This window comes from Larus michahellis, chromosome W (assembly GCF_964199755.1).
Source record: "Larus michahellis chromosome W, bLarMic1.1, whole genome shotgun sequence".
Taxonomy (NCBI): domain Eukaryota; kingdom Metazoa; phylum Chordata; class Aves; order Charadriiformes; family Laridae; genus Larus; species Larus michahellis.
The window spans coordinates 22020793-22033743 of NC_133929.1; the positions used below are offsets into that span (position 1 = coordinate 22020793).

Genomic DNA, 12951 nt, shown 5'->3' on the forward strand with positions numbered 1-12951 from the left:
AAACTTCACTGCTTTTTTGGTAGAAAAGTACTACTGTATCTAAAGGCAGAGCGTATGTAAGGAGCATGCCTAAAGAGCATATTTAAAGGAGCTAGCTAACTTACCTTACAAAAAAAAGTAAGATTTTGTTGCTACAGTAAAGTCGTATTAAATTTTAAAGCCATTCTTTTTAAGTAAACTTCAGCATCACACCAAACAAACAAAGAAACAAGAAATAAAATTATTTTTCAACTGCTGGGGCTACTTCCAAAACACAAATTTAAGAACAATCTAAGGGATCTTAATACCCTGAAAGAGTAAAAGGTAGAAATATCTTTTACACTAAAGCATGAAATTTCTAGATATTCAGCTATAAGTTAATAAGACTAGAACATTCCTACAGCTGGCATTTCTGAGAGAGAGATCAGCATAAGAACGACTGCTGAAAGAAAAATTAAACCAAAACACAGACTTGTAGGAGATTTTAGCGGAATGAAAAAAAAGAGAGATACTTTTCATCAAGTAAAGTACTGACCTGACATTCTTCCCTTGTTCTCTCAACATCTTCACTAGATCAGCTATGGGGTACTGATCTTTTGCTGCACACAAACCATAACCTGAAAGAATTTCCAAATTTTAAGCTATTTTTCTGTTTCAGTGCAGACAGAATAGTTATGGGGAATAAGCGTACCTTCCACACAAACAGAAGCGCTCATAATTAAAAAATAAACAAAACCTCAATATATACATCAGATAGATACTCATATTCCCTGGGGAGTTTCAACCTGACCACTATAATTCAGCAGCTGAATATGACTTTTAGCAGCAAATAATCTTTTTCAGTCTTTTTATCTGAATTATTTCATCAGAGCAATAAACCCCAGGAAGAAAATACAGAACATAAATTATTAATGGTGTCCTCAAGGTTTGACCACAGGAGCAAGAGACAAACTCCTTGAAGATGTTTGCAAGCTTTGTTGGAAACAAAGGTAACTTCCCAAATTAGAACCCTATCTCACCGATGCTTTCATTTAAGCTGTAGCAAAATGAAAGACTACTTAATTTTTTAGCATTCTTCTCATTCCAATGCTAAACTATAATTTAACACAATAGTTCTGCCATTCAGTTGAAGGAAAACAAGTCTTGAACTACTCCCCACCTGACTTCTAACAGAAAATGTGCTATTGAACTATATAAGCCTATGGCCAACATAAGAGTTTCAGAGAACTCAGGATTTTCAGGTTTTCTTTTTTCAGGGTTTTTTTCTACTTTAATTCCAGTAGTTAGTGGATACTAATTAAGTTTGAGATCTTTTTTCTGCAGGCTTTTTAACAAAAAAATGCAGAATTGAGCAAGTAGACAAGAAGCATAAACAAAATCCTCTTTCAGGATCTTAAGGGACAGATATTTTGTTATTGGTACCATTGGTACTGTGGTAGTGCTTAGAAACTCACACCACAACAGCTGTACACAAAATTAACTGTAAACATAATTTACAGAAGACAGCCTTTGTCCTGAAGAATTTAAAATCTAAGTAAATAGGACAAAGTTTGAAGAGACACACACAAGGAAAAAATAGTGACATACACATTTCTACACAGAGGAATGATGACTAACCTATGAACAAAAACAGATGCCACAACCCCAGTCAACATTTGACATGCTGCTGGTATGTTGCAACTGCAAGACATGCTACAGGCCTTTTTGTTTTGGGTTTGTTTGTTGTGTTGGTTTGGTTTTTTAAATAATTCATCCTCTGAACATCTTGCTGTATGAGTCAAGAGTGTCTTACCTGGAGTAATAACAATGTTATTGGCTTCCTTTATCATTTCAATTGCATTGTCCACATTGATTTCCATGTGGGTTCCAGTAATTTCCATGGGCTTTCCAGCAGCTGTTGATGTGGTGTCATAGCCCCCTAGAATCACATTTACAAGGGAACGGTTCATAGCCTAAAAGATGACAGTTTTTTGATCAGCTAAAGATGAAATCCAAAACAAAGGAGAGATGATCACAAATAAAACTTCTGAAGATATTAAAACTTTCCTGACAATAGTCTTTGTCTGCTGGTTTTACCAGTTTTCAACTCAAAACTTCTTAAAACAGGCCCCTTAAAACAGAGGCCCAGATTAAAACAGCAATAGCCAAACATCAGCTTCTAACACATTACACGTGTAACAAGAGATCATCAGCATTTTCCCAAGGCAAAGAACAAAACAACACAAATTTAAAAAAACAAAAAACACCTCAGCAAATATTGGTTTCTTTCTGTTCTTAAAAGGCAGGACTATAAAAGAATACATATTTGATGACAGATTTTTATACATATAAATATATATAAATAAAATATACACATAATTTTTGCAAGATATTTTTTAAGTCCTTGAGCAATTCAACATGTAAGCATAGAACTGTTATATGACAGAATGAAAGCCACATAACTCTTACAGGTAGCACAGAAGCAAAGCTCCTATAGCATAAAGACAGAAAAGAACAGAACAAAGCTAAGTAGCCACACAAAACTAACCAAATGCTAACACTCAAAACAAATTGTAATGAACTGAAGGGGGGGGCAGGGCATTAACTTGCTGTCAGAGCACCAAAGGGAAACAAGAGATCTTAAATTAGAGCTTTAAAGAGAACACATCCTGAAAATTCAGCTCTGTAGATACATAGCCAGGAAAAGTCACTGGCTAAATGTTTTCACTGGCACGTCTCCTTGTGAGCGTGGTTCCAAAGCAATATCTGGAAGTAGGCAAAACCTGCAATTGCAGTAAACAAAACTTTAAAAGCAGGAAAGGAACAGGATAATTCACTACTTTGAACAAACATGTGTCATACATCTGCTGTGCTAGCTCAGAAACCACAGCAAAATTTAAGAATTGATCTGGAGAGGCACACATACAAGCAAGAGGAAACATCCACACAAAAGTATGCTTCCAAGGGTCTATTTTCCACTGACACTTCAAATCATGCAACTCCACAGGTTTTTGCTATAGCCTGAGAAGATAGCCTGTGATTTTGTGAAATTCAACATCTAGCAAATAAGCACAAGAAACATGTTAGAACTTTTGTTTATCACAGTACATCATCACTGTTTCAGATACTGTAAGGCAGGCACACAAATGCAGGCTCTGTGAAATCAGCATCTTTCTACTGACTGCAGTGGGCAGTAGTTCATATCCTCTAAGAACACACTACCTTTGATGTATACCACAACATTAAGCCTTCAAAGAGAAAAACAGACTACTTGGTATATTGCATCAGTTAAGTGTCAGCTAAGACAGTCTAGACAGAAGAATACCCTCTTCAGATGTTACACACGCTAAGCTTACAAGAAGCAAAGCACTTTCTACTCATATCTAAACCAAAAGACAACAGTAAGACCAGACAAAAGGAAAAAAGTTCAAATATTAGAAATCCGAGAATCCACGCAAAGCAAGTGTGTGAGTCGATGCAGGCAGGACGCAGGAGCAACCACAAACCACGGATGAAAGGCAAAGAATAAATTTAATCTTGATACCTCACAGACCGGGGAATCTCCAAAGCAACGCCCGGGCAGAGGCACGCAAGCAAGGACGCAGGCACCGCGGCACGAGAAAGAGTTCTTGTTAGCAAGAGTCCTTGGCAGCAAAAGAGTCCTTGTTAGCAAGAGCACGCGCGGACTCCCTGTTCTTGCTAGCATTTAAAAGGGTTCAAACAGGCATAGTTTTCCCACTGTGCTTTGATCTTCTTCCACAACAGGCCAGGATTCTCAAGCGGCTAGATAAGGTGTCCCTGAGCCCATCACAGACTTATGTTATCTAAGTGCAAGTGTTTTCCTTGCAAGCACCCAAGACTGAATAACAATTAGCGTGATATATGTGTTTCCCAGCAACCCATGTGCGAGTCACTTGAGTGTATTTACAATCCTCCTCACTGATCTTCTGTTGCTTTCCCACAGCAAGCATGAGATTGAAGAACCCTTGCCTGGTTATGCACCACAGAGCCAAGGAAAGAGGAGGGAAGTCTGGCAAAAAGGGGGTGGTACAAGAAGGCTTTAAAATGAGCCAAGACCTCATCAAGCAACAATTAATGAAGCTAAGACCTACCCAGCACATGGGCACTGCGGTAAGTCTTCTATAGCCTCTTTCACCTTTGCCACCACAGACCACAAACATGAACAAAGCGCAGGCTTCACCATTCACAGATAATCCAACTACCAGCAAAAAGCCCTCTCTGCTGTGCATACACAGGTGATACTGGCCAGGAGCTTCCAGCCAGGGAAAAGCAAACCCTTCATCCCTCAGAACTCCAAGTCCTTCCACACCACACTGTGCCCAGATAAGCCACACGGCTAGCACAGGTGATGGGCCAGCATACAATTTGTAAGATTAACACAGTTTTTCCCTTCTCTTGCTCTCTTTCATCATCCCAATTAATGGTTCCTCTTCTACCTGAAGCATTTTCCCCATCCCTAAGCATTCTGATTCTAGTACTACAGTTGCAATGATCAAGTATTTGCTGGGGGGGGGGGGGGGGAGCACTTGCTAATACAATCAAATGTTCTGAAAAAGTCATTGTGTTAGCGTTTTAAAAGAAGTCACAATTCACAGGATTAGTGAACAGTACAGGCCTTTGCTTTTTTGTTTTGAAGTAAAGTTTTTTTGTCCTTAACTCACCTCAATAGGCACAAAAGAGGGATGGGTGGAAAAAAAAATAAATCAAACTGATATGAGTGCAAAAATTAAGATATTATCTGAATATATGTCGTCCAATTTTATCAACGCACATAAAAAGCTTTAAGAGATTATCTGGATAGGCTTTGGATGATTAAGCTACAGTTTTATCAAAAAAAGTAATTGGAAATGTTGTAAAAAGTTTTCAACTATTAAGATGTTTCCACAAGCACCTTTTAATCTGTACTATATAAACTTCAATAAGTATATTGCTTTAGATGAAAGTAATGGGGGGGGGGGACACAGGATGAGACACAGGACTGGACTGCATTGCTTCATTAGCACAGGTTGCAACAGCCTAAAGCAGAATTTATTGAAACTCTTGAACATTTTTTTCTCCTGAAACACAGCTTGAAGACATTGATACTGAATCCCTTTTGATTATAAGAACACTTTTAAAAGTAATGATTTCCTATAAAGGAAGTAAAGGAGAAAAGAAAAACGCCAGGGAAGAAACAAGTTATTCTGCTTACTGTTTAAAAATTATACAAAATAATTTAAATTTTACTATCTGATCTGATACAGTAGCTGGTGATACAGTAGCCTTGAACAGCACAAAACACTGGGGTGGAAGGCCCCTCAGGCCTTACTGATACCAAGTTAAAAAGAACATATGGTTCCCTCCTTACTGGAATAATGTGGCTAAGTTTGAAATACTTTGTAAGCAGATGGGTTAAACATCTGCTAGGTTTAGTTTGATAAAAGGAAGCCTTGAGACATTGTATCCTTGAGTAGAATAGATAGGGAGAGATGCTAGAATAAGCTAGTTTTGTGAAAACAAGAGTTGCAAACTAGGCCAAAAGATGAACTGAGTATGCACAAAGACAGAGTTCAATCAGCGGACACGGTGAGGAAGACTATCGACGACCACCAGAGGACCCTGGAAGACCACCAATGGACATGGATGCACATGCGTCAAGGACATTTACATGTATTAATGAGTTCTAGGTGATAATATGAATACGTTAATCATTTCTTGGAAATGTAATGAATATGTATATTCTGATTGCTTATAACCTTTGTAGTTGAGCAACTCAGTGCACATGCTAGGCGGAGTGATCCCCTGTGTGCCCAGCGCTGCAATAAAGAATGCCTGCTTTCTAACACTCCAAAATTGAGTCTTAGAGAGTCCTTAATTGCTGGCTTACAGTATCAGATCAACTTTAATTGTCTAAGCTTATTTGAAGCAGCACAAGATTTCTAGAATTTTACCTCAAAAACTAAACTTCCTGAAGTCTGAGAAATACATAGAGGAAATCCACTGTCACTGCATAACTATTTTACTAATTATTTCTCCAGGCTTCCTATTTACCGAGATCCTTCCAAACAACAGATGCAAGTATCTCAAAATTCTGTGAGTTCTGAGAGGAGCTAGCAATAAAAAGGGGAAGTAGGAGAAAAATGAAGCTATAGAGCGACTATGCCTACTGGTAAATATGTATCCAACAGATCATATTTTCACCAAGACTTACAAGAGTTTGATCTTTAAAGAACATACTTTTCATACCTGTGTTACCCCATAAGCATCATCTTTCTACTGATATTGACTAAATTGCTGACTGTATACAAATATATATATATAAAGATATCTTATAAGCCACATAATCTGATTTCCTTTTGATAAGGAGATACAGGATGTTCAAGAACAAGATTCTTTAAAATTCATACCTGGGATTGTTCATTTGAACTCACCTCCATGAAGCTGCACAAAAATACTTTAAGCTTTTCTGAAATTGTTCCTCAAGAGAGATGAAAATGAATGATACTGAACATTCCTAATGTGGTAACAACACTATTTATCAGCAGAGAAGAAGTAAAAGACAACAGCCAGGGCTGACCACAGAAAAAACATCAGGACAGGAGAATAGCAACACTGATCACAGAAGAACATAAGAGCAGAAGTGAAACAGAATTACACAACAGAGAATAAGGAGGTTGGCATCTATTGCACTGCGAACAGTTTTCTTTAAGTCATTAGCTCTCCATCTTCAAAAACAAAAAGGAGACAACACACAGGAAGACAAGAGACTTCTGTACAAATGTTCCAGGAAAAAAGGAGGCTATTGCTAATAATGCAATATGATTACACAGAGAGTTGAAGCTCAAGTTTGCTCTGACACAGACATTAGTATCAGCAATACATTAATGCAAGCCTGCTGCCACCCCGTGATACTTCAGAGTAGCTGCTCTGAGGAAAGTAGCACTTTCCTATACTTCAAAAAACAAACTTTAAATTAGTCTCTAGTCAAACCAAACATGTTGGTTTGGTTGTTTGGTTGTTTGTTTTTTAAAGGAACTCACTGATAAATTTTAATTTTAGTTTAAATTTAACAACACTGCAAAATGACATGACTAAAACGACAGCTGAGCACAAGTAATCATATCTATTTGAGCCCAGATTCAAATCCTGAATGTTCAAGTCAATGCAAAGGCTTTCCTCAGTTTTGAAGTGGGTATCTCTACAAATCAGAGAGAGATGACTGACATCTATTCCAACAGTTTCAATCAAGAATTTTCTAGTCTCTAAACACCTAGCAGTCTGGTCTTCTGATTGCTTATCTTCCTAGCAAACATGCTTGTCCTGGGTCCGGCGGGGATAGGGTTAATTCTCCCCAGGCACCAGCAGGGACACAGGTATTCCATCCCATGTGAGCCATGTGAGCCACCCCGGGGAGGGGGCAGGAAGTCTCTGCTTGGAGCGGGCTGGGGCCTCCCGGGTCCAGTCGGTGAGCGGCAGTTCCATAATCGTGTTTGTATATTCCTCTATCTGTGTTACTGTTGTTGTTTTCTTGTTCCCTTTGCTGTTCTGTTAAACTGCCTTTGTCTCAACCCATGAGTTTTGCCTTTTTCTTCTGATTCTTCCCCGTGTTGGGGGAAGCTCTGAGCGAGCGGCAGGTGCTTCTTTGTTGCCATCTGAGGCCAAACCACAACAATGCTGAATAAGGTTTCTCATTACTCGGAAAACAAGCACAATTTCTGTTCACTTCTTACCACATACGTGATGTAAGAGAGGATGGCGCCAGAGGAGCCAATGAGCGTACCAACCATGGTCAGCAAATTGTTGTTCAGTAGTAAATCCTCAGCGCACAAAGCCTATCCAGAATAACTGTTCAGGACAGTAATAACTACAGGCATGTCAGCACCTCCAATAGCTGCTGTTAAAGTGACACTTTTCCTGGAAAAAGAAAGAAAATACACACTTCAGCATAAGCCATGACTAAGGAGAACATGCAAAGAGGTCAGTCTGCCTGCAGCATTAAAAAATAAATATGAAGTTACTTAATAACCCAATCCAAGTATTTTCAACATAGGAGACATCAAGCTGTGGCCTGAGGATTTGACTTATCAATTGTGCCTTCTGAGAGAGGACAGGAAGGAACTCCACTGTCCTCATCCTGTGCTTAGTCACATATTTTTACTCACAGAAATATCCCACCAGCTCCATGGAATTGTTCATACCAGTAAAGTATTAGTACTGAGCAGACTTTGCAAGACTCAGTTTACAGAATGATAATATGTTGGGTAAATTTTGCAACAGCTGGTGTGAGTGAATGGGGGAAGTTACACATGGGGATAATCTTAAGTGACAACCTGCACATCCAGTGCCTTTGTAAGTATTTTAAAGATGAACTTTTTGGAAAGTCTTTTAAAATATCAGTTTATCATATAAAAGCCTCCATTAAGTCATAGCTGCAAAAAGTAATTATATACACACATGCTTGTTCCTTGGAACAGTTCTGTTTTACAGCTAGATTTAGGAAAGTCAGTTGCTACTGCAAGTTAACACAGACACTATGATGATAGTAACTCAGGATGGTAAAATACAATCATCAAGAGGAAACTTGTAAAGCTGAAGAATGAACTGCTTGTTTAATTTATTTAAGCTCCTATAATTCCCCAACTTACCATTATGGCTGAGAGAGCTGAGACAGAACCTAAACAAGTAATTCCCATAGTGTAACTAGGATCAATCATGTATGGAACCATTCTGCCAACGCTGGTGGACAGCAATCCTGCATTCAATGCATGTCGACCAGGCAAGAGCAGTGGTGCAGAATTCAGGATACCTGTAGTCAAATGCCTATTCAGAGATTGACACATACATGCAGGAGAACCTGTCTCTTGTCCCGGAGAAGACTGAATACCTCAGCAAAAGAAAAATTTAAAAAAGAAGAAAAAAAAAAAGGGAAGCGGAAGATAAAACAAGTTAGTTGAAGCTGAGACCTTGTGCTGACTAAGTATTGCAACACATTCAGACTTATTCTAGATTCTCAAATATTCCTGTTTAAACTCTTGTTTTACTTCCTAATCTCTCTTAAGTGTTTCAGAATAATCACAAAGACCTCTTTTCCTCTTGAAAAGTGCCTTTTTTTTTTTCCTTCATTAAACTTGCTTAAATTCTGGCCCCAAGTCTTCGCATGCTGTGCATGAAGCACTATAATAGGAAGCTCTTAGCTGGAACTTCTTAGTACAGATATTATCTCAAGTCTCTCAAAAGCTGTATGCTTAGAAAAGTGTGACTACATAAATGCCCCCAAATATAAAATACTCCTGCTTTCAAATGCTTTAGTTTCACCAGGACCCTCAGTCACACAGACTTCCCATGTTGGCAGAGACTTGAAGGGAAGAGAGGCTTGGGGATGTGCGATTTAGTTTAAAAAGACAAAAAAGTATTTATTTTCACCCTGGACTTTAAAACAACACAGCAAAGAGTAAAAATAATTATCCATTACTTTTGGTGTAAGTATTTACTTACTGAGCGTCTCATTTAAATTTAGCTGAATTCAAGAGAAAGAATGAACTGATCAAAGTGTGTGACCTGCTACTTCTAGTTCAATAGCATAGACAAGATTATTATGGTGCTGATATACACATCTTACAGCGTAAGATGATCTAAAATGGTGACAAACACTGTAGCAATTTGTACATATCTATGCTGTTTTGAGGTTTCTGTTTGTTTTCTCTAGTACCCATAATTTTTTTTTTCTTCTTCAGACCCTTTTATAAATGTTATAGTTAACTATTATTTATAAAGCTCTGTTTTATTCTTGACATATACATAAATATTTCACCTATTTACTGTTTCTGAAAATCTGTACATAAACTTAACATTTTTGGTGATATTTTTTTTTTAGGTATTTTGATGACCTTGATGACAAGATGGATCCAGAAATTGAAGAAGCATATGAAAAATTCTGTCTAGAATCAGAACATAAGAGAAAACAGTGAGATGTTACACATTAATGTTATTTTATTAAACCAGTTTAGGTATGGCTAGAATACAGGGGGACACAAAACATTTGTACCAAAATAAGGAATTTTAATTTCTCCAAGTACTAAAGTTATACAATTTCCATTTTGTTAAACAGAATCTGCCAAAAATTGTAAACTTATGCCCTGTAACTTAAAACATTGTGTATATATCATAGTTTATTTTATGTACAAGTATATGAACAGTGTTTTGGCTGCAATAAAATTGATTTTAAAAGTATCATGATGGAAATTAAAATTTAATGAGGAACCATCCCATAAAATTTCCCTTGGGGGGAAGGGTAAGAATAACTTGATTTAAATTTAATTGCTTGCTTGATTTAGTATACATTAGGATTTATCCTTTTTACCATATACTAGATCTGATATTTAATTTTTTTATTAATTTATTTTTTAACTAAGGAGCATATGATCCAAATACAAATTATTATTTTTTTGTGGGGAGTTTTTTGCTTTGTTTTTTTTCCCTTTTCCTTCCTCTTCCAAAATACACATGAGTAAGGTCAGGACTCTTTTTCCTGGAATAAACATGTTATATGTTGATATGTGAAAAAGCAAGCATTATTTTGGAAGTCGGGTGCTTTCAAGACCTTTGGTTTAGGAAAGCTTATTTTCAACTTTTACAAGCAAAAACTATCCTTTAATTTGACGTGTTCTTTAAGACTACAAGAACGTAGTTCTATTTTAACCCATACTTCTCTAAGAGTATGTGCAGTGCTTGATATATTTTTTGAAGGTAACATATCTAACATTCCAGCAACCCCTGTAACTTTTTCCATTCTTCTAGTTATTTTATATAGTTTTTGTTAACTTTGTAGTTTGAGTAAATTCATATATTTCATAAATTTTAACATTCTGAAGCCAACTGCTCTTATTTGACCCCATATAATCATGTTAGTCTTCCTAGGATACACCATTTTTGTTGTTGCTAAACTCAGTTGTACTTCGTCCTGTTACCTGTTATTGGTTAGACTGAGTGAATCAAAAACAAATGGGAAATATTTCCCAAAAGTTAGCTACTGTAAACACATATTGTAAATAATTCTGTTATTTGTTTGGTGAAATAACTTGTGTGTCTGCTAATACAGTGAGCACTAACTGTTTTCTGGATGTTTATTTAACATACTCATTTAGGTTGTAGTTTTGGAAAAGAAAATTTAACTAGCTTTTGTTTCTTTTGGTATAATTTCCATGATCTTGTATTTTTGCTTTTAAAAAAAAGATTATTTTTTTTTTGCATTCAACTATGCATTACAGTAAGGTAATAGTGTCTTCAAGGGACTCTGCCTTACATGTTTAATTTTGCATCTTTTGTACAGTGTCTTTTTTTCCTGAAAAGTAGCTGTCAGACTCCAGATGTATACTCTGTCAGCTTGTGGAGACAATATGTCTTAAATGTAGATAAGAAATATACTAAGTCATCCTGTACAAAAATTTTGGGAACTAGGGATTGTATATTTAAGGCAATTCAGATCAAGGTCTAGTAGTTGATACAGGAACAAAAGATGACATTCTGTCCAAAACTCAAGGAAGGTACTGCACTGCTTGCACTCTAAATTGTTGATTTGCCACCTCTACTTCAGCCTACTTGACCTACTTCCACAGTTTCTACGCTTAGGGTTCTGAACAAATAGTGAAGTTGCTAGTAAATATAATGCATCTTCCATAAATAATAAAAAGTAATAAAGCAGAGAAGTACCGTTATTTGTATTTTTGATGGATAAAATACAAATACTTCAAAACTCAGACAGGACTAGAACGTGCATTTCTGAACCCTAGTCCAGCCCTATAAACGTTATACTTACTTGCTTTAAAACCAAGTATCTTTATACTGCTAGATTTACATACAATAAAAGTTATAAAAGGAGGATTCATAATCCAAATATATACTTTGAAACTTGCTTCAGGCAAGTACTTTGCAGATTAATAACCATTAAAAAGGGTATTACAAATAGAAACAGATTTCTTTTGATGCATGGCTGTGTCTGCAGCCACTTGACTGGATGTTGACCTACCCACTACTTTGCTGAGAAAGCAGTTGTAGAGAATGGAAATTTGTATTGAATGCACTTCTTTCATGATTACATGCTAATCTAAGAAACCTGTACTTCTGTAGGTAAGGAATGATTGTTACAGCTAGATGAGACCATTTGATCTAGTGTGGCCTGTATAGCAAAGGATCTTGAATTACACTTGCTTAGTGCTTCAAGCAGGAATTGATAATAAATTGTCACTTAACTGTAAACTGTCAATCCTCTTAAAACAACTTTGATTAAATTGTAAATATTAGGGGGGAAAGTGTATATATCTTCCAAAAAGGCAACTAGGCTTAATTTTTAAATTGGCCTTTGGGAAATTAATTTTTCAATCTATTCAGCTAGGGCTTCTGAGACCGTTCTAAGTATATGGATTAAATTTCATAGAATGGTTTAGGTTGGAAGGGACCTTAAAGATCATCTTGTTCCAACCCCCCCTGCCATGGGCAGGGACACCTCCCACTAGACCAGGCTGCTCAAAGCCCCATCCGGCCTGGCCTTGAACACTTCCAGGGATGGGGCATCTACAACTTCTCTGGGCAACTTGTTCCAGTGTCGCACCACCCTCATGGTGAAAAATTCCTTCATAAATAAGATTAAAGTCCTCTCATCAAGGATGTATCAGATATTAAACTGATAAGAACAGATACTGCACTTGATCTTAGCCAAAAGGCCAAGAAGCCATTTTCCTGTTCTATTGAATGCATATGTAAAGCAGCAGTCACAAGAGAATTATTTATCTGTAATTTGTTTTAGAGATATGTTGCAGATCAGCGATCTGCCTTCTCAGTTCTGTCCCCTAAGCTGCCACCTCATTTTCTGGAGATGCTAATGTGGAGAGGCACTGAATGAATGCCCTCTTACACAGCTGCTTTCATGCTGCAGAGGGAAGGACAGGAGGAATGTGCTTATGCTTCTGCAGTAGTTCTCTAGATAACTGTGCTCTG

General features: G+C 37.1%; 1 pseudogene; it reads right to left on the reverse strand.

Annotated features, from left to right (window-relative positions):
* Positions 1 to 12578: 12578 nt before the first annotated feature.
* Positions 12579 to 12689, reverse strand: LOC141735695 (U2 spliceosomal RNA; annotated as a pseudogene).
* Between the last annotated feature and the right edge of the window lie 262 nt (positions 12690 to 12951).